The sequence below is a fragment of the Pelophylax lessonae genome (assembly GCF_965119305.1).
Source record: "Pelophylax lessonae genome assembly, chromosome: 10".
Classification (NCBI taxonomy): domain Eukaryota; kingdom Metazoa; phylum Chordata; class Amphibia; order Anura; family Ranidae; genus Pelophylax; species Pelophylax lessonae.
The window spans coordinates 148,861,096-148,888,678 of NC_138777.1; the positions used below are offsets into that span (position 1 = coordinate 148,861,096).

The 27,583-nt window shown below is 45.7% G+C and overlaps 1 pseudogene across 1 annotated transcript; it reads left to right on the forward strand.

Annotated features, from left to right (window-relative positions):
* The first annotated feature begins 6,251 nt into the window (after window positions 1–6,251).
* Window positions 6,252–8,927, forward strand: LOC309565992 (annotated as a pseudogene). The gene is made up of 2 exons: window positions 6,252–6,308; window positions 8,180–8,927. The product of its transcript is annotated as an uncharacterized misc_RNA (transcript).
* The last annotated feature ends 18,656 nt before the right edge of the window (window positions 8,928–27,583 follow it).

The following is a 27,583-nucleotide window of genomic DNA, read 5'->3' on the forward strand; positions in this document are numbered from 1 at the left end:
GAGGATGCGGCTAATGCTGCATCAGAGGCATTGGTTCCTTTTGGCACCCACAAGCCCTCCAGAGCGGCAAGGGTGTTCCCCTTTCCCGCTTACGTTGACAAAATGGTCCCTACACAGTGGGGTTGTCCAAAATGCCCCTTTGCGGTCCCTAAGCGTTTTGCTATGAGGTACCCTTACGAGGACTCCCTGCTTAAAAAGGGGTCTGTCCCACCTGTGGTGGACACTTCGGTGTCTAGGTTAAACAAAGCAACCATGATTCTGGTTGAGGAGTCCCCGGCCTTTAAGGACCCGGCTAACAGAAAAGCAGGGGCTGTGCCCCACCATATGTATACTGTTGCTGGTTCGGCACTTTTTTTACTATTGCCCTGGTGTCGCAAACTCTGACTGAGTGGGCCAAGCTTTTACGTGGGATCCTGGAGGGGGAGCAGCTTCCCCCTGCCTTTGCTGAGCTGGCGGACCAGTTGGTCCAGGGCCTGCAGTTTATCTGCGATGTCTCTTTGGGTGCGGCTCCTCTGATTGCGAGGCTGTCTTTCTCAGCAGTGGTCCTTAGGGGAGTTATTTGGCTTAAATGCTGGTCTGTGAACCAGACTTCTAAGAAGGCTTTATCTGATCTCCCCTTCCTAGGGGATCGCCTATTTGGAGCTTCCCTGGATGATTTTATTAAGGGGCTCACAGGGGGGAAGAGTACCTTTCTTCCACATGTTAGTAAGGGCAAGGAGCCCCGTCGTAGACATGGTCCATCCTTCTCGGCTCATAAGAAGTTTTTTAGTCCCTCAGGGTCTCGGGATAAGGGATCAAAACCCTTCAGGGCCTCCTCCGAAGGATCCAAATGAACCTGGTCTGGCAAGCCGAGAGTGGGCTTCTCCAGACTTCCGGACAAGGCTCCCTCAGCATGAACGGGGGCCTCACGCGTATGTGGGGTTGGAGGGGACGTCTTCACTGATTTCTGGACCCATGGACCTCCCTGGTACAGGACAAGTGGGTCCACGAAGTCATACGGTCCGGCTACAAGATCAAATTTTGTTCTTACCCTCCAGAAAGGTTTTTTCCCTCCGACTTGCACCTGTCCCTAACGGGGTCTGTTTGGGGCAGTGCAAGACTTGCTGAGCCAAGGGGTGATTGTCCCGGTTCTGGCTTCGGAATGTTTTCAGGAGTTTTATTCAAACCTGTTTACAGTCCTCAGGAAGGAGGGCAACATTCGTCCAATTCTGTATCTCAAGGCACTAAACTGCTTTGTGCAGTATCAGAAGTTCCGAATGGAGTCCATTCGCACGGTAGTGGCATCCCTGCTTTAGGGGGATCTTCTTGCTTCTATCGACATAAAGGACACTTACCTTCACATTCCAATATGTGTTGGTCACCAGCGCTTCCTCTGCTTTGGGGTGGGAGAGGAGCATTATCAGTTGTGGCGTTACCCTTTGGTCTCGCCTCCGCTCCTCGGCTCTTCACAAAAGTGTTGGCCCCAGTGCTGGCATTGTTGCGTCAGCGGGGGATCCCAGTACTGGGGTACCTGGATCATCCGCTGCTGCGAGCGGATTCTCTGACTGCTATAGTGGACAACTTGGAGAATACTCTGAACTCTAAGGGAGTTTGGTTGGATTTTGAACCTTCATAAGTCTCCTCTGGTGCTGTCCGCATATCTGGACTATCTGGGTCTGACACTGGACTCAGCCTTAGCCAGAGTGTTCCTTTCTCTCCAGAAACTGCAGTAAGCAATCCAACTTCTGTTGTGCCGCAGGCGCTCATTCCTTCGGACTTGCATGCAGGTGCTGGGCCTGTTGGTGTTTGACTTCGAGGCAGTTCCGTTTTGCACAGTTCCACACGAGATCTCTGCAAAGAGAGATTCTTGTCAAATGGGACAAGAATCCACAGTCTATAGACAATCTGATCCAGCTGAGCCAGGGTACAAGAGGGTCCCTGATCTGGTGGCTTCATTCTCCAGCACTTCGCCAGGGCAAATCCTTTCTCCCCCTGTACTGGACGGTGGTCACCATGGATGCCAGTCTGTCCAGGTGGGGAGGCGTCCTCAGAAAAGATTCTGTTCAGGGGGTCTGGACACTGAAAGAGTCCAGACTGCCAATCAATGTACTGGAGCTCCAAGCGATCAGACTTTGGATCATTGGACAGATCATATTCAGGGGTGACCAGGTGCTAATTCAATCAGACAATGCCACGGCTGTGGCCTATGTCAATCACCAAGGGAGCACAAGAAGTGTCCTGGTGGCTCAGGAAGTAGCCAGCATTCTAAGGTGGGCAGAATATTTCATTCCAGCCATCTCTACTGTACACATTCTGGGGGTGGAAAATTGGGCCAGGTGGAATGGTCACTTTATCCGGAGAGGTTTCATCAGTTGTGCCTCAGGTGGGGTATTCCCAAGTTGGAGCTGTTGGCCTCTCGTCTCAACAGGAAGGTGCAGAGGTTTGTGGCACGGTCTCAGGGCCCTCTGGCAGACACCACAGACGCGCTGGTGGCCCCGTAGAGTCAGTATCAACTGATTTACGCCTTTCCCCCTCTCAAGCTTCTGCCAAGACTTCTGCGCAGGATCGAGGCAGAAGGGTTTCCGGTCATCTTAGTGGTTCCAGACTGGCCTCGCAGGTCTTGGTACGCCGATCTGGTATGGCTGCTCGCCGATGTTCCTTGGAGACTTCCTATCAGGGAAGATCTGCTGTCCCAAGGGCCAATCTTCCATCCTGCTTTACAGTCGCTGGCTTTAACGGCTTGGCTGTTGAAAGCCAGGTGCTGAAAGATAGATGTTTGTCTCATTCAGTGATTCCTATGCTGTTAAAAGCTAGAAAATCTGCCTCTAGGAAGATTTACCATCGTACAGTGCCTTGCAAAAGTATTCGGCCCCCTTGAACTTTTCGACCTTTTGCCACATTTCAGGCTTCAAACATAAAGATATAAAACTGTAATTGTTTGTGAAGAATCAACAAGTGGGACACAATCATGAAGTGGAACGAAATTTATTGGATATTTCAAACTTTTTTAACAAATAAAAAACTGAAAAATTGGGCGTGCAAAATTATTCAGCCCCCTTAAGTTAATATTTTGTAGCGCCACCTTTTGCTGTGATTACAGCTGTAAGTCGCTTGGGGTATGTCTCTATCAGTTTTGCACATCGAGAGACCTGAAATTTTTGCCCATTCCTCGAGCTCAGTGAGGTTGGATGGAGAGCGTTTGTGAACAGCAGTTTTCAGTTCTTTCCACAGATTCTCGATTGGATTCGGGTCTGGACTTTGACTTGGCCATTCTAACACCTGGATATGTTTGTGAACCATTCCATTGTAGATTTTGCTTTATGTTTTGGATCATTGTCTTGTTGGAAGACAAATCTCCGTCCCAGTCTCAGGTCTTTTGCAGACTCCATCAGGTTTTCTTCCACAATGGTCCTGTATTTGGCTCCATCCATCTTCCCATCAATTTTAACCATCTTCCCTGTCCCTGCTGAAGAAAAGCAGGCCCAAACCATGATGCTGCCACCACCATGTTAGACAGTGGGGATGGTGTGTTCAGGGTGTTGAGCTGTTTTGCTTTTACGCCAAACATAACGTTTTACATTGTTGCCAAAAAGTTCGATTTTGGTTTCATCTGACCAGAGCACCTTCTTCCACATGTTTGGTGTGTCTCCCAGGTGGCTTGTGGCAAACTTTAAACGACACTTTTTATGGATATCTTTAAGAAATGGCTTTCTTCTTGCCACTCTTCCATAAAGGCCAGATTTGTGCAATATACGACTGATTGTTGTCCTATGGACAGAGTCTCCCACCTCAGCTGTAGATCTCTGCAGTTCATACAGAGTGATCATTGGCCTCTTGGCTGCATCTCTGATCAGTCTTCTCCTTGTATGAGCTGAAAGTTTAGAGGGACGGCCAGGTCTTTGTAGATTTGCAGTGGTCTGATACTCCTTCTATTTCAATATTATCGCTTGCACAGTGCTCCTTGGGATGTTTAAAGCTTGGGAAATCTTTTTGTATCCAAATCTGGCTTTAAACTTCTCCACAACAGTATCTCTGACCTGCCTGGTGTGCTCCTTGTTTTTCATGATGCTCTCTGTGCTTTAAACGGACCTCTGAGACTATCACAGTGCAGGTGCATTTATACAGAGACTTGATTACACACAGGTGGATTCTATGTATCATCATTAGTCATTTAGATCAACATTGGATCATTCAGAGATCCTCACTGAACTTCTGGAGAGAGTTTGCTGCACTGAAAGTAAAGGGGCTGAATAATTTTGCACGCCCAATTTTTCAGTTTTTTATTTGTTAACAAAGCTTGAAATATCCAATAAATTTCATTCCACTTCATGATTGTGTCCCACTTGTTGTTGATTCTTCACAAAAAATTACAGTCTTATCTTTATGTTTGAAGCCTGAAATGTGACAAAAGGTCGCAAAGTTCAAGGGGGCCGAATACTTTCGTAAGGCACTGTACATGAAAATCGTACATTGCGTGATGTGAGTCTCTTGGGGTTCATCCTCGCTTCTTTTTGGTTGCTCGGATCTTGACCTTCCTCCAATGGGGGGAGTTGAGCAGTGACTGGCCTTGAGAACTGTCAAGGGCCAGGTGTCGGCCTTGACAGTCTTCTTTCCACAACCATTGGCCACAATTTCCTTGGTGCATACTTTTATCCAGGGAGTTCGACACTTGACTCTGGTGTGGCCTCCATTGCTGCCTTAGGACCTCAATTTGGTGCTTTCAATCCTCCAGAAAACTCCTTTTGAAAATCTTAGGGAGATTCCCCTGCTTACATTATCCCAGAAGGTGGCAATCACTTCTGTGTGCAGGGTATCGGAGCTGGCAGCGTTGTCTTGTTGTTTACCCTACTTTATGGTTCACAGAGATAAGGTGGTTCTTCACCCCTGTCTGTCGTTCCAAAGATTGTCTCTGTTTTTCATTTGAATGAAGACATTGTGTTGCTTTCCCTGTGTCCCAGGCCAAAACATCATAAAGAAATTGCCTTGCATTCCTTGGATGTGGTTCAGGCAATTGGGGTGTACTTGGCAGCTACAGAGTCTTTTAGAAAGTCAGACTCACTATTTGTGCTCATGGAAAGACCTGGGAAGGGGTTGTCCACTTTTGCTGCGACCATTTCCAAATGGATCAGACAGACAGTTTTTCAAGCCTATTCAATTAAGGGTCAGGTTCCTCCTGTCCCTGTTACGGCGCACTCTACTAGGGCGATTAGTGCCTCCTGGGCCTTCTGTCATCAGGTGTCAGTGATGCAGGTTTGCAAGGCGGCTACCTGGTCGTCTGTGCACACCTTTACAAAATTTTCAGAAAGTGGATGTGTTGGCATCTACGGATGCTTCATTTGGCCTCAAGGTTTTGCAGGCTGCTGTTTAGAGAACCTGTTTTTTTTTGAGGATGTATTGTTTTTTTCAGGTGAGCTCCATTTCTTCTTGGTTGAGCTCCTTTGCTCTTTTGGTTCAGAGGTTGTAGGCTCACCAGCCCTTTCTTCCTCATCAGCTTCAGATTCTTCCTCCTCCTTGACAAAAGTGAGAATTTCCAAGGTCTGCTGCTGACAGGGAAGACTTGAGAATCTTCCAAGGGCAGACTCGGAGGCACAAATTCAGAGGCTTCTGGCCTGAGACTTTCAGGGTCTGTCCCCTTGGAAGGAGAAGGGAGAGTGACAGACTCCAGCATTTGAGACGGCCATGGCCAATCCATCTCCTCCTCCTCGCTGTCCTCCTCCTCTGCATCACAGGGTACTGGCTGGGACCTGGTAGCTGGACGAGACCTTTGCGAAGCTGTACGTGTAGGATGTGGATCTGACTGAGGTGGCAATAGGACTGCTTCTGACAAGGGAAACAGATGGTTACGATGCCAGGTCTTCAGTGGGCCGTACTTCCTTAGGGTCTGATCCGATATACTGGTAGTCCCGGGTGGCTGCTTACAAATTACATATGGTTGTGACTTCCAGCAATCAGCTAACCTGTGCTTTTCAGGTACACCTAGGTTTCTCAGCAACACTCAGTCTCCCGGTTGCAAGGGTGGACATTGTCTGTTTCACTTCCGAGAGTGATTGTTGCATACTGACATGGGCTTCCATCACTTGCCCCACTGTCTTCTGAATCCCACAGAATGTTTGCTGTAAAGCAGTTTGCGCTTGTGCCAACTGGGCTATGGCTTGCGTCAAAGTGTCATTAGGGGTGCAGAGCCCTCCATCTGAACTGGTCTCCAGTCCAAGTCCAGACTGTATGATATAGGCTGTAGCACCAGTCTTGGAACTCTTGGTAGACCCGGAACCATGTACCTTGGCTTCGATGAGGGCCTCCTGCTCTCTAATAGTCTTCATGAGTTTAGAGTAGGTGAGTAGGTCACTTGAACCCCGAGTTTGAAGCTGTGACACGATAGGATCCAGTGGCTGTGCTCCTGTAGCATTAGAGCTTTACTGGCAGCTCTGACTTCCATACCACCTTTCAATATGACTTGAGGGATCTGATCCAGCCGCGCAACATAGGCCGTTAGCTTCTCACCCTCCATTTGGTATGTGTGGTTGATAGATTAACTCCGTGCAGTCTTCAACTCTTCCATAAATCTCACTAAGCGCTTCTAGACACTCCGAAACAAAACAGCTGGGTTAATCCCATTTCAAATTACAAATTACATCAGAAGCTGGGGCTCGTAAACTCTCAACCACCCTCAGTCTTTTTACCATATCGGTCACTTCCCACTCCTCAATGGCTTGGATGGCTTGATCGATCCAGGTATCAAAATTATCTTCTTCTGAGGGTGTGATAAAGTTCCCTGAAAAGAACCGTAGCTTGTGATAACCATAATTGGTTGGTACTACTGGATTCTAAAGCCTCGTACACACGCAACGATTATCAGCCGACCGATCGTCCGTCTTTTGTCCAGAGTTGTGTTTTGTTGGTTGGAATGTGCTCTAGACAGCACTGGACTTTTGTCGACCGACAGAAAATGACGTCACTACGTCCGACGCTACAAAAGAGGAAGTGAGTTTTTGGCCATGACCCTTCTGGGCATCTCGCTGTGATTTCGGTAGCATTTGTTTGGTTAACGACATTTCGCTAGTTTCCGAGACATCGTTCGAGAATTATGGAGACCGAGGATTCGACTCTTGCTGTAGTTTCGCTGGGAGTTATGGCTCTGAGCCAAGTTATTAGCAAGAGGAAGAAGAAGCGGACCTCCTGGACCAAAAATTGGTTGCTTAACCGTGATCAATTTTCCCACATGTCCTTGCTGAGGGAGCTCAAGGAAAATAATCCTGATGACTTCAGGAATTATTTGAGGATGACTGATCCCATCTTTCACCGTCTTCTTGCCCTGGTGTCCCCCTATATTCTGAAGCAGGATACATGTATGCGGCTTGCAGTTACTCCTGAGCAAAGGTTAATTGCAACTTTGAGATATCTTGCAACAGGGAGAAGCTTGCAGGATCTCAAGTTCACCACAGGTATCTCCCCCCAAGCTCTTGGAGTCATCATCCCTGAGACCTGCTCTGCTATCATCAAAGTCTTGCAGAAGGACTATATCAAGGTATGTTTCCTTTTTTATTACATTCCATGTATTTGTCATCTCATCCTAATTTAGATTATTTTGGATGTACATCAAATTACAGATGTCATTATTTTGTAACTACCCTCTGTCCGCATGCACATAGTAGTAAAGCTTTATATTTTCCTAACCATTTGTAAAATGACCCAGTAACCACCCCAGCATTCTCTCCTATGTGTCCCTGAACGCATTGCCTGTTAACAGTAAATTGAATCTGTGTCATTTTCTGACTTTCCCAGAACCAATTATTCCTTTGCAAATGTTTTTGTACCTAGTTTATGAGTTATCTTAAAGACATCCAACCTATCCATTCATCCATCCATTCCAACCTATGATTGTGTATGTTTATTTTATGATGTAAAAATGTTCAGTGGGCACAAGCCATTAATGATGTTTAAAGGCATAGTTTTACTTACCCACCCACCCATGATAAATGTAAAAGTCAGCATATACCAAAGCTGTAGCTGGTGAATTACAATATTATCACATTAGGAGGTGAAAAATAAATGTATGTAGATGTCATACTCCAAAATGCTAAAGATTTCCTTCATGTTGTTCTTATCTTAAAGTTGCATAAGCATTTAACTGACAAATGTGTGTGTGTGTAATAATGTGATGTGCTCAAGCACTAATTGTATTTTCATTTTTTCTCCACAGTTTCCCTCCAACGCAGAGCAGTGGCAGGAGATTGCTGGTCAATTCCAGGAGCAGTGGAGTTTTCCCAATTGCGGGGGTGCTACTGATGGGAAGCACGTCCGCATTGTTCCACCACCGAATTCTGGGTCATATTTCTTTAATTATAAAGGCTTTTTTAGCATTGTCATGCTAGCCATAGTCAATGCTAATTATGAGTTTATATTTGGACATTGGGAAGAATGGCCACAATTCGGATGGGGGAGTGATTGACCAGACCAAGTTTGCTCAGTGGCTTGAGAATGGCACTCTCAACTTGCCATCCAGGGAGCAAACCAATGAGGGGCTAGGTTTTGTCTTTGTGGCTGATGATGCGTTTGTGCTTGGGGAGCATCTTATGAAGCCCTTCCCTCAGAGGAACCTCACCCCTGAGCAAAGGATCTTTAACTATAGGTTATCCCGAGCTCGAAGAGTGGTGGAGAATGCCTTCGGGATCATGTCAAATCGTTTTAGGATTTTCCTGACTTCCATCCATCTGGCACTCTACAAAATTGATCGTGTGGTCCTGTGTTGCTGCATTTTGCACAACTATTTGCGCAGGCATGCTGAGACCTATGTCAGTTTGCAGCAAGTGGAGACTGACCCTGCCATGCAAGGGCCGAGTGGAGAGGCAGAAACACATGTCACAGTGGATTCCATGACATCAGTGGAAGTCGCCCGTTCTGGATTGGCATCCCGAAATGCCCGTGATATAAGGCAACAATATCACTAATATTTTGTGGGGAGAGGGGCTGTTTCGTTGCAGCAATTCCTGCCTGATACATTATAAATTGGATATATCTAATATTCTTTGTGCAATAAATATTGCAATTATTCTGTATTGTGTTTTAATAATTTGGGTACATATCCAAATCAACATTTTTGGGGTTCATCATGTGTTATATATGTGTGACTTTTGAAGGGTTAATACATTCATCAGTGTGTTTATCTACTGTTGTCTCTCCCCAGCTGTTCAAATGCGATTATGGCCATGTGTGTTTTGTTTACCAGTGGTCAAAATACAAGGGCCTTCAGCACCCCTTTTAATTTCTAAAAACCCTCTCACATTGTAAAGAAGGTCACACCCAAGGTCCATCCAATGTCACCTTACATTGGTGGTCATTGGCCAGAAGGTGCCCATACTATATATTTTTAGTAATACATTAGTGTAATAAAAACTTACCTCCACCTGTTATGTTGTGTCAATTTGACATCCTTCTCACTGCCCACCAATGTAAGGAGATGTCAGTGTTATGTGAAACTTGCTCAGTGTAGAGATGTAAGTGTTATATATAGGTTACGTAAAGTGAAATGGACAAACAAAGCTGCAATACACTATATATTACACTGATCTCCCTACACTGATTGCTAGTACCCATCTCAATGCCATATAGAATCATAGGAGTGCTAGTCCTTTAAATAGAACCTGTATATTTGTAGACTGATTGCCACTCAGTTCACAGATATCATTGTGCAATCAGTGTACTAGTGAATATCACTTGTTAGATGGCCACTGGTCCCAGCAACCCAGCCCCAGCCAAGCATTAGTCCCAATTCCCGTAAGCATCCCGCTGCTGAATTTAGCAGGTGGCAAGCACCTGTCGGCCCTGCGCTGCTGTTGGGCAACTTGTGCCATGGAGGGGGAGCCCAAAACAGCAGGAATGCCTGTCCACCTCCATGGGAACAGGCACATACAGGACAGCCGAGTCTGACTCCCATCCTTGTGTGTGTTCCCAGGACCCAGCCGCCAAACTTGGAAGCTGTCATTAGCCTTGCACTGCTGTACCAATAAATATAGCCTTATCGATAATTTGCATTTTTATTCCGGTGGGTGATTATGTAGTGCACTGCATTCCCCAGGGCCCTTTAATGCTCTTAAGATGGCACTGCCTGGTTTCCAGACTAAACAAGGCAACCATAATTCCGGTTGAAGAGTCTCTGACCTTTAACCACTTTAGGACTGGAGGATTTTCCTGCTGAACGTCCAGGCCACTTTTTTCAACTTGGCACTGCGCGACTTTAACTGACAATTGTGCGGTCATGCAATGCTGTACCCAAACAAAATTTAAGTCCTTTTTTCCCCACAAACAGAGCTTTCTTTTGGTGGTGTTTGATCACCTCTGCGCTTTTTATTTTTTGCGATATTAATAAAAAAAGAGCGAACACTTTGCCAAAAATTGTCATTTTCTACTTTGACAGTTAAAAAATATCCAATATATTAAATTTTTGTCATATATTTAGGCCAAAATGTATTTAGCTAGTATTTTTTATTGGTTTGCGCAAAAGTTATAGCGTCTGCAAACTATGTTGTGTAGAGGATCAGACTCAAGGCAGGGACACGCTCACAGTTTCTTTAGAAAATGACCGGTTTAATGCACTCTCAATAGTTCATAACAAAAGAAACTGGCTTCTGGCCAAACAAACTAAATAAACTTCCACTCAACTGAGCCTTACTGTGTTTGTAGTCCTTTTAAAGTCCTTTTTCAGGTAAGTGTCCTTTCTGGAACAAATGATAATATCCCAGCTTTCAGAGACAAGCAGCCATGCTCCCATTTGCTTCCTGTAATGGAGACATCCACACTCTCTCCGAGATCCAGGTCCAGCTGCCTTAATCAAGGCCTAGCCAGAGACCAACAAACTGTGGTCCACGGAATTGGGAATCTATCCCACCCAGAGCACTATCCGATTCCCAGTAAAACCAGCCCCGGAACAGACCTTACTAATAAAGGGTAAAGACTAGCGCTCTTTACCATAATGTCTTTGCTGATTTTACCTTAGATTGAAAAATCTAAGAAACTGTGGAGGAACATAGATCCCATCAACCACTTCCCCAGCCATTTGGAGCTGTTTTACCAGCACCCTGCTACATATCCCCCCCCTCTGCTCAAACTCGGGGGGGTTGAGCACCTTGGGCAAACAAACTGTATACTCTGGAGAGGGCATCAGCATTAGCTTGTTGGCTACCTGGTCTATGTTCTACCACAAATTTGAAACTCTGTAGAGCCAAGAACCATCTGGTAACTCTTGCATTTTTCTCTTTATTTTGGGCCATCCACTTGAGAGGGGCATGGTCTGTTAAGAGCCTAAACTGGCGCCCTAACAGGTAGTATTTTAAACTCTCCAGAGCCCATTTGATTGCAAGACATTCCCGTTCTACAATAGCATATCTTTTTTCTGCGGGGGTCAATTTCCTACTTAGGAATGCTATGGGGTGTTCGTCCCCATTCACCACTTGGGACAGTACTGCACCTAATCCCACTTCTGACGCATCAGTCTGCACTATAAATTCCCGTGTAAAATCCGGGGAAATTAGGACAGGGCTATTACAGATGGCTGTCTTTAAGTCCAGGAAAGCTTTCTCTGCTTCTGGGGTCCAAGTTACTGCTGAGGACTTACCCCCCTTGGTAAGATCCGTAAGGGGAGCCGCCAATGTCGCAAAATTGGGGATAAACCTTCTGTAATAGCCTATTAGCCCCAACAAAAACCCTCACCTGTTTTCTATTGAGGGGTCTTGGCCAACTTTGGATGGCATGTATCTTTGTGACCTGGGGTTTTACCATGCCCCAGCCAATAATGTACCCCAAATATCGGGCCTCCTTTAATCCCACAGCACATTTTTTTGGATTAGCCGTCAAACCCTCACCACAGAGGGCATTAATAACAGCCTGCACTTTAGGTAAGTGGCTCTCCCAGTCTGCACTAAAAATTCTAAATAGGCAGATGCATAGGCTCGGTGGGGTTTATGACACGATCCATCATCCGCTGAAAAGTGGCCGGTGCCCCATGTAGGCCAAATGGCATCCTCCTGTACTGCCAGTGCCCCTCAGGAGTAGAAAAAGCTGTCTTCTCCTTGGCACGATCTGTAAGAGGTATTTGCCAATACCCCTTGGTAAGATCCAGGGTGGTGATATATCAGGCATGTCCTAGACGCTCAATTAGCTCATCTACTTCCATCCGGCTTGGGAATCAGGACGATTGGACTACACCACTCACTATGGGATTCCTCTATCACTTCCAGCTCCAACATCCTCTTTATTTCCTCCGAGACTACTTGGCGCCGGGCTTCTGGGATCCGATAGGGTTTTACATTAACTTTCACCCCAGGCTCTGTCACAATATCATGCTTGTACATTGAAGCTATCCCTGAAAGATCAGAAAAGAACTCCTTATTTCTTTGCAGAAATTCCTTGGTCTCTTGTTTTTGGCTTACTGACAGTGCCTCAGTGATATCTACCCCAGGCATAGAAGAAGGACCTGTGGTAGACATGGTCGAGAGCACTTGGACCATAAGGGACTCTCTGTCCTTCCAGGGCTTAAATAGATTGACATGATATATTTGGTAGGGTTTCCTTTTGCCTGGCTGGTGTACTCTATAGTTAACTTCGCCCACCTACAACCTCGTAGGGCCCTTGCCATTTTGCCAGAAATTTACTCTCCACTGTAGGTACCAGCACAAGAACTCTGTCACCGGGGTTAAAGGTTTGGATCTTGGCTGAATGGTTATAGACTCTAGCCTGAGCCTGCTGAGCCTGTTGCAAGTGGAGTTTAACAATGGACATGACTTTTTCAATCCAGTCTTGCATTTGAGCAATATGCTCCACCACGCTTTTGAGTGGGGTTGCCTCTTGTTCCCAGGTCTCTTTTGCTATATCTAATAGGCCCCTTGGATGTCGGCCATATAGCAACTCAAATGGAGAAAAACCAGTGGAGGCTTGCGGTACTTCCTGTACAGCAAACATGAGGTAGGGCAAGAGGCAGTCCCAGTCCCTACCATCTGCTGCTACCACTCGTTTTAACATTCCTTTCAAGGTTTTGTTAAACCTTTCCACAAGACCATCTGTTTGCGGGTAGTACACAGAAGTGTGTAAGTGATTAATTTTAAACAATTTGCACAACTCTTTGGTAACCTTCGACATGAAGGGAGTGCCTTGGTCAGTCAACAGCTCCCGGGGAATACCCACACGTGAAAATATAAGCGAAAGTTCTTTAGCAATACTCTTAGCCGTGGGGTTCCTCAATGGGATTGCCTCTGGGTATCGGGTGGCATAGTCCAAGATAACCAGGATATACTGGTGCCCCCTAGCGGACTTAACCAAGGGACCTACGATATCCATGGCAATCCTGTCAAAGGGCACCTCAATGATGGGTAAGGGTACCAGTGGACTCCGGAAATGTGAGACCGGAGCAGTGAGTTGACAAACTGGGCATGACTCACAATACAATCTGACATCTTTGTGTAAGCCTGGCCAATAAAACCGTTGCATTACTCGCTCTCTAGTTTTATCCACACCCAGATGCCCCCAGAGAACATGAGAATGTGCTAAATCTAGTACCATGCGTCTATGAGACTGAGGTACTAGCAACTGTTCCAGTCTCTCTCCCCGTACCTCATCCACTCTGTATGACAGGTCATTTTCCATATAGAAATGTGGGAATATAGCCTCCTCCCCCGGCTCTTGGGGAACCTCATTTACCACTGTTACCTGTTCCCTGGCCCTGGCTAAAGTGGCATCCCTCAGCTGGGCCGTGCCAAACTTTTCCTGAGTGGTGGGGAGGTCCGGTAGGTCTATCTCTGGCGGGGGGTTCTCTGTGTCACCTGCGAGGACCTCCAGGGGAAAATTTGGAGACTCCATCTCTTCATTCTGCTCCTCCAGCAGTTCGGGGCAGCATGGGTCAGATCCAGCTGGGGGCCTGGCTTCTTTGGCATTTTCCCATAAATCCCAGAGAAGAGGGAAGTCTCTCCCAAGGACAGCATTATACATTAGATTTGGGACCACTCCTACTTCATGGTCCCTGGTGCCACCGGAAGATTCAATTGACACAATGGCTGTGGGGTAGCACTTGGTGTCTCCATGGATACAGACCACTCCTATTAGCTGACGCTGCAACTTGTGGGGGTTCACTAGACTGGCGTGCACTAGAGTGATGAGACTGCTGGAGTCCAGCAAGGCAGTAATCTGGCAACCATCCACTTTAATCACACAAATTTGTTTCTCAGAGTCACCTGGCTGTTGTGATGCGTCCCCGGGTGTAACAACAAATGAGCGTTTCTGGGTCACGCTGCAATCCATAGGTTCCTGGGTTAGGGGACAACTGGCGACCAGGTGTCCTGGTTCTTGTCACCGCCAGCACACTACAGGTCCTCGGTCCTGTCGGGTCTCCCTCTGGCGATTTGACCTCCTCATGCCTTGCGCATCAATGTCGGTATTTACCTCCCTTTTCCCCCACTTTAGGGCCGGAGCGTTTTTTCCCATGTTGGTGGGCTTTTGTCTCTGGGAGAAGGACTCTTTGGGTGCTACTCCCTGAAGAAAGTCCTCAGTACATAAGTACCGCTCCACAAGGGCCACCAACTCATGGGCATCTTTAGGATCTGCTTGCCCGGCAAACCGCTGTATAGGGATGGGAAGGGCTCTCACAAAGCGATCCACTACCACTCTCTCCACGATCTGAGCTGGAGTGGCGACCTCTGGTTGTAACCACATCCGTGTGAGATGAATGAGGTCATACATCTGGGACCTTGCAGGTTGGTCCACCTTGTACTGCCACGCAAAGACGCGCTGGGCCCTCAAGGCCATTGTAACCCCAAGGCGGGCCAAAATCTCTGTCTTAAGGCTCTGGTATTTGCGGGCTTCAGCAGCACTCAGATCAAAATAGGCCTTTTGGGGATCTCCGGTCAGAAAAGGGGCAAGGACCTCAGCCCACAGGTCCTGGGAAAGCCCTTCTCGCTCTGCCACCCTCTTAAATACCGTGAGGAAAGCCTCCACGTCGTCCTCGGCTGTCATTTTCTGTAGTGCCGCCTGCACTCGCTTGCGTATATCTGCAATATTGTCCACTTGTAGAGCCTTGTCAGCCAGGGACTGTAAGTGTCTCTGTATGAGCTTATTGAACTCTTTTTGTTCTTGCATGGCCACCTGGGAAGCTGCAGCAAACAAAACGATTTGTTTCCTGTTGCTCAGTGCGTGCTTGCACCAACTGTTTCAATAGTTCCTCCATTTTTACTGGCACCAATATACTGTCCCTTTAAGAGTGCTGGCTATATATATTTCACCTTTATAACAAAATGTCACTGCAAGAGGTACAGTCTCTGGGTCTTGTGCCCGCTCCAAGCCACCAATTGTAGGGGATCAGACTCAAGGCAGGGACACGCTCACAGTTTCTTTAGAAAATGACTGGTTTAATGCACTCTCAAAAGTTCATAACAAAAGAAACTGGCTCCTGGCCAAACAAACTAAATAAACTTCCGCTCAACTGAGCCTTACTGTGTTTGTAGTCCTTTTAAAGTCCTTGTTCAGGTAAGTGTCCTTTCTGGAACAAACGATAATATCCCAGCTTTCAGAGACAAGCAGCCATGCTCCCATTTGCTTCCTGTAATGGAGACATCCACACTCTCTCCGAGATCCAGGTCCAGCTGCCTTAATCAAGGCTTAGCCAGAGACCAACAAACTGTGGTCCACGGAATTGGGAATCTATCCCACCCAGAGCACTATCAGATTCCCAGTAAAACCAGCCCCGGAACAGACCTTACTAATAAAGGGTAAAGACTAGCGCTCTTTACCATAATGTCTTTGCTGATTTTACCTTACATTGAAAAATCTAAGAAACCGTGGAGGAACATAGATCCCATCAACCACTTCCCCAGCCATTTGGAGATGTTTTACCAGCACCCTGCTACAGTTGTAAATACTGGAATTTACGCAGCTTTAATTTCTGACTGCCTATCTCAATTCTTGAAGTGCTAAAATGGCAGGGCAGTACAAAAAAAACCCAAATTACCACTTTTTGGAAAGTAGAAATCCTAAGGAATGTAGTGAGAGGCATGTTGCGCTCATTAAATATTACATTTTTTTGTCACAGGTGTTTGAAAAATGACTAAAAAAAAAAATATATCTTTTTTTTTTTTCAAAAAGTTGTCACTAAATGATATATTGTTTACGCATGCCATCAGCATATGTGTAATTACACCCCAAAATATATTCTGCTGCTTCTCCTGAGTACAGGGATACCACATGTGTGAGACTTTTTGGGAGCCTAGCTGTGTACGGGACCCCGATAGCCAATCACCACCTTCAGAATTTCAAAGGGTGTAAATTTCTCATTGCACTTTCTCACTGTCTATCACGGTTTCGGAGGCCCTGAAATGTCAAGATAGCACAACCCCCCCCCCCCAAATGACCCCATTTTGGAAAGGAGACACCCCAAGCTATTTGCTGAGAGGCATGGTGAGTCCATGAAATATTTTATATTTTGCCACAAGTTTTGGGAAAATTACATTTTTTTTTTAATTTTTTTAACACAAAGTTGTCACTAAAACATAAATAGCTGACATGACATGGGTATATGTGGAATGACACCCCAAAATACATTATGCTGCTTCTCCTGAGTACAGAGATACCACATGTGTGAGACTTTTTGGGAGCCTAGCTGTGTACGGGACCCCGAAAACCAATCACCACTTTCAGGTTTTCTAATGGCGTAAATTGTGCATTTCACCTACGCACTACCTGTCACAGTTTCGGAGGCCCTAAAATTTCAAGATAGCACAACCCACCCCCCCAAATGACCCATTTTGCAAAGTAGACACTCCAAGCTATTTACTGAGAGGCATGGTGAGTTCATGGAATATTTTATATTTTGCCACAAGTTCCAGGAAAATTTTTATGTATTTATTTTTTGTTTTTTTACACAAAGTTGTCACTAAATGATATATTGCTTACACATGCCATGGTATATGTGAAATGACACCCCAAAATACATTCAGCTGCTTCTCCTGGGTATGGGGATACCCCATGTGTGAGACTTTTTTGCAGTCTAGCCGCGTACTGGACCCCGATAACCGATCGCCACCTTCATGCTTTCCAAGTGCAATTGTTGATTTCACTCCATACTACCTATCACAGTTTTGAAGGCCATGAAATGCCAAGATAGTACAAAACCCCCCAAATGACCCCATTTTGCAAAGTAGACACTCTGAGCTATTTGCTGAGGGGCATGTTGAGTGTTTTACAGATCTCACTTTTTGTCACAAAGTTTTGGAAATTGAAAAAATAGGGAGAGCTGCAAAATACTCACCATGCCTCTTAACAAATAGCTTGGAGTGTCTACTTTGCTCATTTGGGGGGGGGGGGGTTGTGCTATCTTGGCATTTCATGGCCTTCAAAACTGTGATAGGTAGTAAGGAGTGAAATCAACAATTTACGCCCTTAGAAAGCCTGAAGGTGGTGATTGGTTTTTGGGGTCCTGTACGCGGCTAGACTGCCAAAAAGTCTCACACATGGAGTATCCCTATACTCAGGAGAAGCAGCAGAATGTATTTTGGGGTGTCATTTCACGTTGACTCATGGCATGTTTGAGCAATATATCATTTACTGACAACTTGGTTAAAAAAAAAATAATAATAATTTTCCCGAAACTTGTGGCAAAATATAAAATATTCCATGGACTCACCATGCCTCTCAGCAAATAGTTTGGAGTGTCTACTTTGCAAAATGGGGTCATTTGGGGGTTTTTGTGCTATCTTGCAATTTCAGGGCCTCAAACTGTGACAGGTGGTGCGGAGGTAAAATAAGCAATTTACGTTATTAGAAAACCTGAAGGTGGGGATTGGTTTTTGGGGTCCCGTACACAGCTAGGCTCCCAAAAAGTCTCACACATGTGGTATCCCTGTAATCAGGAGAAGCAGCAGAATGTATTTTGGGGTGTCATTTCACATATACCCATGGCATGTTTGAGCAATATATCATTTACTGACAACTTGGTTCAAAAAAAAAAATAATAATAATTTTCCCGAAACTTGTGGCAAAATATAAAATATTCCAGAGACTCACCATGCCTCTCAGCAAATAGCTTAGAGTGTCTACTTTGCAAAATGGGGTCATTTGGGGGGGTTTGTGCTATCTTGAAATTTCAGGGCCTCTGAAACTGGGACAGGTAGTGCAGAGGTAAAAAAAAATGAATGGCAATTAATGCCATTGTCAGGGAAATGGCCATAGGAGAACTGGCAACATTGCCAGTAATAGAAATGGATGCTCCTGACTCAAATGACACAGCTCTCTTCTGGCCTGTCAGGGAAATGGCCATAGGAGAACTGGCAACATTGCCATTAATAGAAATGGATGCTCCTGACTCAACTGACACAGCCCTCTGCTGGCCTTTTAGGGAAAGGGCCTATAAAAGGTGGCCGTAGGATCAGACCTATTGCTGGATTATCTCTCAGCTTCCTGTGCTCCTGTGCTTTCTGTTTCCTGTTTGGATTTCCTGTTTGACTTGGCTTGTTCCTGATTCCGTTTGATCTCCTGCTCCTGGTTTGACTCTTGGCTTCTCCCACTGACCTAGCTTCCGTTACCTACCGTGTATGACCCCGGCTTGCTTCAAAACCTCGGCTATTCTGGTTGTCTCCTGTGCATGACCTCGGCTTGTACCACGGTTTCCGCTACTAGAGACTATTCCTTGGCACAAGGTAGCCCGGCTGCTTCAGAGCCTTTGAAGACTCATACCCTGCTGTGATTTCAGCCTGTTCCAGTTCGCTCTTGGATTGCTCCTGGTTCTACCTACCTGCCTGCAGCTTGTAACCCGTGCCACTTGGGGCGCCACACCCTTTGTACCATCTCCAGGGGTGTGCCGCACTGAGCCGCAAGGGGAGCCCTCTCAGCACCTCGGCCTCGGATCAGGTAACCCTGACAGTATAATCCAGCCATGTCAGAGGCCAACAGAGGTGCTTCCCCACTCGAGGCTCTGTGCCAGCAGGTCACTGCCCTCACCCAGGCAGTACAGGGTCTGCAGGAGGGATACTTCCACCTGGAAGATCGACTGCAACATCTGACAACTGCTCCTGCGGATCCCAGTCCTCCATCCACCAGCACAGTTTCTGCTCCATCCCTCCCGGGACAGCCAGTTTTCTCCCACACTATCATGGTTCCTCCCTGAGCCACGGGTGCCAAAACCTGAACGCTTCTCCGGTGAACGGAAGAAATTCAGGGCCTTCAGAAACGCATGCCAACTATACCTGGCCCTCGAGCCTAGGACTTTCACTTCAGAGACTGTAAAGGTTAGGTTTGTGATTTCATTACTGTTGGAGGAGCCCCAGGCCTGGGCCCATGGCCTGCTTGAGCAAAAGGACCCTGCTCTCAATTCTATGGACACCTTCTTTGATCTAATGACCCAACTTTATTATGATCCTCAGCGTGTGGCTACGGCTGAGGCTACCTTGCATTCCCTCCAGCAGGGAAAATGCCCCGCCGAAGATTACACATTAGAGTTCTGCAAGTGGTCCACTGATACGTGCTGGAATGAGGTGGCCCTCAGGTACCAATACCGTCTGGGATTATCCAAATCTCTTAAGGATGAGTTGGCTAGGGTAGAGACTCCCACTACTCTGGAGGGACTGATTCAACTTACTATCCAGCTCGATAGGCGCCTCCGGGAGCGTCGGTCTGAGCACTCACATACTTCTCGCCCAACCTGGATGTTGCCTAGGGCCCCTTACCACTTCACTCCAACACCAGCACCTTTCCCCGCTACCCATGCAGAGGATGAACCAATGCAGATCGGCCTGGTGCATCCTTCACTGAGTGCAGATGAAAGACAACGTCGCCGACAAGCCAATCTTTGTCTCTACTGCGGAAGGTCCAGACACTTCCTACGAAACTGCCCCGTGAGACCCCGTAAGTTCCTCCCACAAAGCTCTTCCAAGTTTCCGGATCATCTCCATCTCATCTCGTTCTTCCTGTCTCACTACAGGTTCCCAGAAGAGAAGGTCCGGCTCCTAGCCATAGTTGATTTAGCGGCTTGCAGCTGTTTTATGGACTTGAATTTGGCAAGAAGACTCCGTGTACCCCTCTGCAATAAACGTCAGCGACTTGAGGTGCATCTGGCCAATGGTTCCTTGCCCAGTTCTGGACCTGTCACCCAGGAAACCAAGCCCATTGTCACAATAACTGACTCTGGCCACCAGGAATTCATTTGTTTTGACATCCTTTGCTCTCCCATGTTTCTGATCATCCCGGGAATTCCCTGGTTGCAGGCCCATAATCCACAGATTAACTGGGCTAAGAAGGAGATTTCCTTTCCCTCTTCCTACTGCCTGCAACACTGCTTCGTTCCCAGGGCTAGCGGTCCCGCCAGTTGTTCATCCAATCAATTCCAGATGTCGGTCAGGCTATACCTACAGTCTATCACGAGTTTTTGGATGTTTTTGATGAGAAAAAGGCTAATGTTCTCCCACCTCATCGGCCTTACGACTGCCCCATTGAATTGCTTCCCGGTGCCGAGATCCCTTTCGGACGTATATTTCCATTATCTGAGGTTGAGCTAGAAACTGTACGACTGTAAATTAATGAGAACCTTGAAAAGGGATTCATCCGCCCTTCTTCCTCCTGGAATTTTTTTTGTCGGGAAGGATGGTTCACTAAGGCCATGTGTGGATTACAGGGAACTTAACAAAATTACTATTAAAAACCGATACCCACTTCCCCTCATCCCTGAACTTTTTCAAAGGTTCCGAACTGCCCAGCCCTTTACTAAACTTGATCTACAGGGAGCTTACAATCTTGTTCATATCCGGGAGGGGGACGAATGGAAAACCGCTTTTAGGACCCGGTTCGGACATTTTGAATATTTAGTTATGCCATTCGGATTATGTAACGCCCCAGCCACGTTCCAGCACTTCGTAAACAATATTTTCTGGGAATTTCTGGACTATTTCGTAATCGTTTACCTAGATGACATCCTCATCTTCTCTGCTACCCTGGATCTCCACAGAGCTCACATGAAAATAGTCCTTGCGACTCTAAAGAAGCACGGTTTATACATTAAAGCAGAAAAGTGCGAATTTGAAAAGACTTCCATCCAATTCCTGGGTCTTATCATCTCTACCGAGGGAATCGCAATGGACCCACAAAAGGTGAAAGCTATCCTTGAATAGCCAGCCCCTTCAGACAAGAAGGGTGTTCAATGATTCATAGGATTTGCTAATTTTTACCGAAGATTTGTAAAAGACTTTTCAGCTATCATTTCACCGATTACTCAGCTGACTCGCCAGCAGACCAGATTCAAATGATCCCCAGAAGCTCAGGCAGCATTTGACAAACTCAAAGGACTGTTTACCTCTGCACCAGTCTTACAGCACCCAGATCCGGCTTTACCCTATGTCTTAGAGGTAGACCCCTCAGAAATAGCCACAGGAGCCATATTGTCTCAGCGCCAAGGACCTAAGGCCCTACTCCACCCTATTGCCTTTTTTTCTCAAAAGATGAACCCCTCAGAGAGAAATTACGATGTGGGTGAGAACTGTTGGCCATTAAAACCGCCTTGGAGGAGTGGAGATATTTATTGGAAGGTGCCGCCCACCCAATTATGATCTTCACGGATCATAAAAATTTAGAATACCTGAGGGCCGCTAAACGTCTGAGACCACGACAGGCCCGGTGGGCTTTATTTTTCTCGAGATTTAATTTCCACATAACTTACCGACCAGGCTCTAAGAACGGGAAAGCAGATGCCCTCTCCTGAATGTTCCCTGATACTCCGAGTCTGTGGAACCAAGTACCATTCTATCAGCACAACATTTTTTCCTGATCCAGCCAGAATTAAATTCCTCAATTAAACAGGCATCCACCCAGTATGCGGACACAGAAATACCCCCCTTGGAGAGTCTAGACGGGTTCCTTTGGCACCAGGACAAAGTTTTCATTCCCCAACTAGTCAGGCTCCAAGTTCTAAAGACTTTCCATGACCATCAGCTGGCCGGACATGTTGGTGTACGAAAGACCCTTGAGTTTATCCAACGCTCCTTCTGGTGGCCCATTTTAAGGAAGTATTGCCAGTCTTATATTAGCTCCTGCGTTGTCTGTCAGCGCGACAAGGGGTACAACACCAAGTCCTGGGGTCTGTTAAGGCCTCTACCCATCCCTGAGCAACCCTGGAAGATGATCTCATTGGACTTTATTGTTGACCTACCTTCCTCTGGGGGTTTTACTACCATCTTGGTGGTAGTGGATCGTCTGACCAAAATGGCCCACTTCCTGCCCATGACCGGCACTCCATCAGCCCCAGAAACAGCAAAAATATTCATAATGGAATTATTCAGACTACATGGGCTTCCGAATAATATTGTTTCCAATAGAGGAGTACAGTTCACCTCCAGATCCTGGAAGGATCTTTGGAAGACCTTGTCCATTAAAATATGTCCTTCTTTCGCTTACCATCCCCAAAGCAATGGCCAGACAGGAAGAACAAACCAGATTCTAGAACAGTATCTTCGTTGTTTCTGTACTTTTGCCCAAAATTACTGGCTATCCCTTCTCCCATGTGCGGAGTTTGCATACAATAATTCGGTACATGCCACCACTAACCAGTCCCCATTTTGGGCAAATTATGGGTTCCATCCCTCCTTTTTGCCCAATACCCTTCCGGAAGCATCTGTCCCTGCAGTCCAATCTTAAACTTTCCTGCCCATCCCGGAAACTGGGTCCAAAATTCGTTGGACCCTTTGAGATCAAAAGGGAGGTCAACCCTGTGGCTTTCAAACTGGTTTTACCCAACTCCTACAAAATTCACCCAGTATTTCAACTATCTCTGCTAAAACCAGTTGTACCCAGTACCTCATCAAGTGGAAGGGGTATTCTGCAGAGGAAAATTCCTGGGAGCCTGCAGATAATGTACACGCTCCTAGACTAATCCGGTAGTTCCACAACAGACACAACAAAGAGACTGGCCTGTCTGGGCATCCGGAGTCTGCCCCTTGGGGGGGGGGGCACTGTCAGGGAAATGGCCATAGGATAACTGGCAACATTGCCAGTAATAGAAATGGATGCTCCTAACTCAACTGACATAGCCCTCTTCTGGCCTGTCAGGGAAATGGTCATAGGAGAACTGGCAACATTGCCAGTAATAGAAATGGACGCTCCTGACTGAACTGACACAGCCCTCTGCTGGCCTGTCAGGGAAATGGCCTATAAAAGGTGGCCATAGGATCAGACTCATTGCTGGATTATCTCTCAGCTTCCTGTTTGGATTTCCTGTTGTGACTTGGCTTGTTCCTGATTCAATTTGATCTCCTGCTCCTGGTTTGACCCTTGGCTTCTCCCACTGACCTTGCTTCCGTTACCTACCGTGTATGACCCCGGCTTGCTTCAAGACCTTGGCTATTCTGGTTGTCTCCTGTGCATGACCTCGGCTTCTACCACGGTTTCCGCTACTAGAGACTATTCCTTGGCACAAGGTAGCCCGGCTGCTTCAGAGCCTTTGAAGACTCATACCCTGCTGTGATTTCAGCCTGTTCCAGTTTGCTCTTGGATTGCTCCTGGTTCTACCTACCTGCCTGCAGCTGGTAACCCGTGCCACTTGGGGCGCCACACCCTTTGTACCATCTCCAGGGATGTGCCGCAGTGAGCCGCAAGGGGAGCCCTCTTAGCACCTCGGCCTCGGATCAGGTAACCCTGACAGCCATTAGAAAACCTGAAGGTGGGGATTGGTTTAGGGGTCCCAAAAAGTCTCACACATGTGGTATTCCTGTACTCAGGAGAAGCAGCAGAATGTATTTTGGGGTGTCATTTCACATATACCCATGACATGCCTGAGCAATATATAATTTAGTGACATGAAAAACTAAATTAATACCCGCGCTGATGGATTAATAAAAAAGTGAATAAATATATATAAAAAAATTAAATATAAAGTGCATGTAGATGTGCAGCTGCTGCGACTCTAAGCTAACCTTAGGATAATATTAGAAACCAAAATTAAGCAGCGCTAGCATTAGTGACAACAATCATGTGAGTAAATATATAAATAATCAATTCATCAAACGATCCAAAATAAATATATAGAAATCTTATAAGTGATCCAATTAAAGTGCTCAGGTGCTGAAAATTAATAAAAAGTCCATCAAAGAACATTCAAATGTGAATAAATAAAAAAACAGTCCTTAATCGTGAGCCAAAATAAGGTGCTCAAGTGCTGAGATATATATAAAGTGCTTCGAAGTGATAGGTGACCCCTCTCGGTTCCCCGTGGTTCAAAACGCTGTGATGTATTTCCGGTTACGGACTAGACGGAACGTCACGTCCGGTCAGGAACTTCCTGCTCGTGGAACGCACGCCGAGCGCTGCACACACGAGTTATTCTGTTATGCGCTTTTAATATCCATTTGTTTGTAAGTATGTTTTTGTTTTATATAGCGATTAAAACAGTTTAAACATACTTCACCATGTATGGCCTTTCCTTATCTTAATGGTTGATGCGGAAGCAGATCCTAATTAACTCTATCGAAAGGCTTATGGAGAAACATCTTTAAGATCCTGGCAATAAAGGGCCAATGTGCAATATAAATCAAAGGCTTTAAAAATCTGGCGATTTGGTGAGTGGGGAACCGAGAGGGGTCACCTATCACTTCGAAGCACTTTATATATATCTCAGCACTTGAGCACCTTATTTTGGATCACGATTAAGGACTGTTTTTTTATTTATTCAAATTTGAATGTTCTTTGATGGACTTTTTATTAATTTTCAGCACCTGAGCACTTTAATTGGATCACTTATAAGATTTCTATATATTTATTTTAGATTGTTTGATGAATTGATTATTTATATATTTACTCACATGATTATTGTCACTAATTTTGTGTAAAAAAAAAAAAAAACTAATTGTAATTTTCCTGAAACTTAGAGAAAAATATAAAATACTCCATGGACTCAATATGCCTCTCAGCAAATAGCTTTGGTTGTCTACTTTCCAAAAAGGGGTCATTTGGGGGGTGTTTGAACTGTCCTGGCATTTTATGCTCAATCTTAGCCACACATCACCCACTCTTCTAACCACTTGAAGACCAAGCCTTTTCTGTGACTTTTTGTTTACATGAAAAAATGTTTTTTTTTTTTTACTAGAAAATTACTTTGAACCGCCAAACGTTATATATTTTTTTAAAGCAGAGGCCGTACAGAACAAAATGGTGGATGTTGCAATTTTTTTTGTCACACGGTATTTGCACACAGATTTTCCAAACGCAATTTTTGTGGAAAAAAAACTTTTTTTTATATTTAATGCACAAATACACTATATAATTCCTAATTGTTTGGTAAAAGTTAAGATGATCTTATGCCGAGTACATAGAAACCAAACATGACATGCTTTAAAAATTGTGCACGCCCGTGCAGTGGCAACAAACTACATACAGTTTTAAAAGCCTTTAAAAGTCTTTACAGGTTACCACTTTGGACTTACAGAGGAGGTCTACTGCAAGAATTACTGCCCTTGACCTGGCGTTCGCGGCGATACCTCACATGCATGGTGCAATTGCGGTTTACATATGACAATAGACCAACGCTTGTGTGCGCATTTGCACGGGGGGGGGGGCTTGATTTATTTATTTTTTTAATTTATTTTGCATTTTTATGTTATTTTGACACCTTTCCTTTCATTTTTTTTTATTTAATCATTTTTATTATCACAGTGAATTTAAATATCCCCTATGATAGCAATCTGTAGTGACAGGTACTCTTTTTTGAAAACATTGGGGTCTTTTAGACTCTAGATCTCTCCTCTGACCTTAACGCATCTGAGCACACGAAAATTGGTGTGATAAAAATGCTTTCCCAATTTCCCAATGGCGCTGATTATTTCTGGCGAAACAGAAGTCATGAAATGCTCGTAGCTTCCGGTATCTTAGGCCATAGAGATGATTGGAGCCATTCTCATCTCCAATCAGCTCTATGGTTAGATAACTGAACCACCGACTGCACTCTCGGGTTAACCAGTGGGACAGGAAAGCCAGAGAAAAGCCGCGTAAGGCAGCGGGAGGGGGGGGGAGTCCCCTTCCGCTGCATGTAAAAGCAGTCTAGCGGCCAATTATCCGCTAGGATTGCTTTTACATGTAAGCTGACCGCTGGCTGTAAAAACTATACCAAGATGATACCTAAATCTGCAGGCATCATCCTGGTATAACCACTCAAAGTCCAGCAACGTAGCCTGTGGGCTGAACGAAAAAAAGAGAACCTAACAGAAATCACCACAGGAAAATTGTGTAGTATACACACCATTAACCGCCCAAAGATCCAAACCCTCTTATGTAATAGTGGGTATACATGACAATATTCCACGTATACCTAAATGTATTTTAACTGCAGTGGTGAAATCAACCTACCACAGCGCTGCCATCAGAGGTATCCATATATGCTGAGTGCAAACGCTGTTTGTGTCAGAATATATAAAATCAGTGTGGCAGCCAACGAGTACCTGCAAAAGAAACAGGTTGACAAAAGAATGAAAAACAAAGTACAGTAGAAGAACATAAAAATAACTGACATGACAACTATTTTTTGGCTTTTTTATTTTATGTTTTTTTTGCAATTTTTATTTTAGGTTTTTATGTATTTTTTTTTACACTTTTTTTTTCTTCAACGTTAAAGTTCCAGGTTAGGCTCTCTCAAAATGACGATAGCCATCAAACATCTTTTGAGATCCTGTGTAAATGTGCCCTAAACTGTGCCGTGCTGTACCCTACGCTAATAATCCACTAGTGTGTGGTAGTGGCGGAAACAGTCCAGGTCGGTCAGGACAGTCGGGACAATAATTACGGGTGTCACGCCTAAATCCACGCTTGCTGTAGACACGGCATCTTTTTTGGGGGTATATTTGGGTAGGGGTACTCGGGAGGAATGCCGGAAAATGCCTCTCATGCAGCCGGCTCACTGCATCTGGTTGGGGAAGCTGGGCAGGAGCACCAGCAGGATACAGAAGGGCTCGGATTATCTCTTCCTGGTAGTGTAGGAAGGATAATGTTTCGGCAGACGCTTTGTATAAGACATTGTAAATAGCCAATTGAAATAGGTATACAGACACTTTTTTTGTACCAGCGTCTGGCCTTACGGGCAATTAAGTACGGTCCCATCCTCTGGTGGTTGAAGTCCACCCCTCCCATTTTACGGTTATAGTCGTGGACACAGAGGGGCTTCTCAACAACAACACCGGTAACCGTAGTAATTTAGACTGCTGTGTCTGGGTGAATGGAGGACAGAACGAAAACGTTCCGTTTGTCCCTCCACTTCACTGCAAGCAATTCATCGCACCTCAAGCAGGCTCTCTCCCCCGGACTCAGTGGGCCATTTACTAGCCGTTGGGGGAATCCCCGGCAATAAGATCGCATGGTGCCACAAGTGCCAATTTGTAATTGAAAGAGGTGTCTAAAAAGTGGCACGCTTGAATAAAAATTGTCCACGTACAAGTGGTACCCCTTTCCAAATAAAGGTGACACCAAGTCCCAAACTACCTTACCGCTGCACCCTATGTAGTCTGGGCAGTCGGGGGGCTCCACAGTGCTATCTTTTCCCTTGTAGACACGGAAACTAACTGTATAGCCTGTGGTCCTGTCACACAGTTTGACCCCATATCTGGCA